This window comes from Orycteropus afer, unplaced genomic scaffold (genome assembly GCF_000298275.1).
Source record: "Orycteropus afer afer isolate SDZICR_OR568_19922 unplaced genomic scaffold, OryAfe1.0 scaffold00736, whole genome shotgun sequence".
Lineage (NCBI taxonomy): Eukaryota > Metazoa > Chordata > Mammalia > Tubulidentata > Orycteropodidae > Orycteropus > Orycteropus afer.
The window spans coordinates 464,806-467,622 of record NW_006922323.1 but is presented as its reverse complement, the minus strand read 5'-3'; positions in this window follow the sequence as shown (position 1 = coordinate 467,622).

Genomic DNA, 2,817 nt, shown 5'->3' with positions numbered 1-2,817 from the left:
GAATGCCTCCAGCACTGTATCTGTTGGTTGGAATGTCTCAATGGATATTCCATTAACTCCTAGACACTTAATTCTTGCCAATGCTTTCAGTACAATTTGGAGTCTTCCTTTAATACTATAGTTCTTGATCATATGCTACCTCCGAAATGGTTAAATTTGACCAATTCATTTTGGTACAGTGACTTGGTGTATTCCTTCCTTCATCTTTTGATGTTTCCTTCATTGTTCAATATTTTGTTCTTAGAATCCTTCAACACTGCAACTTCAGTTGTGCACTTTTTCTTCAGTTCCTTCAGCTTGACTAATGCCAAGGGTGTTTTTCTGTTTTGGTTTTCTAACTCCTGGTGTTTTCACATTTCGTTACCATACTTTATTTTGTCTTCTTGAACCACCTTTTAGATTCTTCTGTTCAGCTCTTTCGTTTAATCATTTTTCCATTCACTTTAGCTACTCTCCATGGAAGAGCAAGTTTCAGAGTTTCCTGACATCCACTTTGGTCTTTTCTTTCTTTCTTTTATTTTTCTTGACCTTTTGCTTCTTTCATGTCTGATGTTCTTGGTGTCATCCAGGACTTGTGTTTTCTTCAGTCATTGGTGTTCAGTACATCAGAATTATTCTTCAGAAGGTCTGTAAATGTAGGTGGGATATGATGAGTGTTGTATTTTAGTTCTCATGGACTTGTTTTAATTTTCTTCAGCTTCAACTTGAACTTGAATATGAACAATTGATGGTCTGTTCCACAGTCAGTTCCTCCTGACCTTGTTCTGACTGATGGTATTGAGCTTTTTTCATGGAATCTTTACACAGATGTAGTTGATTTGATTTGATTTGATTCTATCTAGTGAGGTCCACATGTATAGTCACCATTTATGTTATTTAAAAAAGGTTATTTGCAATGAATAAGTCATTGGCCTTTTGACAAATTTTATCATACAATCTCTGGGCATCATTTCTTTCACTGAGGCTATATTTTCCAACTTCTTGCTTCTTCTTTCTTTCCAACTTTTACATTCTAATCACCAGTAATTATCAATATATATTGATTGCATGTTTAGTCAATTTCAGACTGCAAAAGTTGGTAAAAATCTTTCTTCATCTTTGGCTTTAGTGGTTGGTGTGTAAATTTAAATAATTATGGTATTACCTGATCTTCCTTATAGGTGTTGATATGTTATCCTATCACTGACAGCATTATGTTTAGGATAGATCTTGAAAAGTTCTTTCTGGCAATGAATGGATGTCATTTATCTTCAATTTGTCATTCTCAGCATAGTAGACTGTATGATTGTTTCATTCAAAATGGCAAATACCAGTCCACTTCAGCTCATTAATGCCTACATTGGACCAAATATTTGAACACCATTAAGACTGTTTTCACCTAGCATCTTAGTTTCTTTGTGGGCTCCACTTATTCTCTCCTATTGCAAAAGAATCATATCGCTTACTGTAATTTTACATTTACCCTATGGGGTGGGGAAAACATCAGGAAAATAAACCACTACATCAGAAAAATCCTCCCATTGGAATAAAAAAAAAATAAAATAAAACATTAAAGACTTGTAGGTAAAAAATTCTTAACCAGCATGAATGCTACAGAATTTCAGAGGGTGTACATGTGTCTTGTATTTTTCTTTTTCATGATTTGAAGAAATCTCTTAGAATCCATGTGTGTCAAATGTATCTCATCAGTGGTTTATAAGCCATTATTCATGTATAAATTATCATACGAGACAGACCTCTCCTATATAATATCAGAACAAAGGAATATTGCATGGTTTAAAATCAGGAAAAATGTGTGTCAAGGTAGTATCCTTTCAGGATACTTACTCAATCTGTATGCTTAGCAAATAATCTGGGAAGCTGTACTATATGAAGAAAAACATGGCATCAGGAGTAGAGGTAGACTCATTAAAGCCTATTATATGCAGATGACACAAAATTATTTACTGAAAGTGAAGAAAACTTGAGGCACTTACTGATGAAGATCAAAGACTACAGCCTTCAGAATAGATGATACCTCAACATAAAGGGAACAAAAATACTTACAACTAGATCAATAACTAATATCACAATAAATGGAGAAAGGATTGAAGTTGTCGTGGATTTCATTTCACTTGGAGCTGTAATCAATGCCCATGGAAGCAGCAGTCAAGAAATTAGATAACATATTGTGCTAGGAAAATGTACTGGGTAAGACTTCTTTACTGTGTTAAAGATCAAAGATGTCACTTTGAAGACTAAGGTGCCCCTGACACATAGCCATGCTACTTTCAGTAGCCTTTGATGCATGTGAAAGCTGGACTATCAATAAGGAAGACCGAACAATTGCATTTGAACTGTGGCTTTGGAGAAGAAGGTTGAAAACATCATGGAGAACCCGAAGAATGAACCAATCTGTTTTTGAAGAAGTGCAGCTGGAATACTGCTTAGAAGTGGTAATGGCCAGACTTCTCAGGTACTTTGGTCATGTTGTCAGAAGAAAGGAGTCCTTTCTAAAGGATGTCGTGCTTGGTAAAGTAGAGGATCAGCCAAAAAGGGGAAGACGTGCAATAAAATAGATGGACTAGTTGGATTCAAGGATGAGCTAGAGCATGGTTGTGATTGTGAGGGTGTAGCTTTGGGCAGAGTATTTCACAGTTAGGGTCACTGTGAACCAGAGCCAATTGGTAACATCTAATAGCAACAGATATCACTTTATAGTCCTTGTTGTTGTATACTGTGTTGTGCATTCCGATTCATACTGACACTATATGACAGAGTAGCACTGCCCACAGTGCTTTCCCGATTGCAATCTTTAACGAACCAGATGTCCACGTG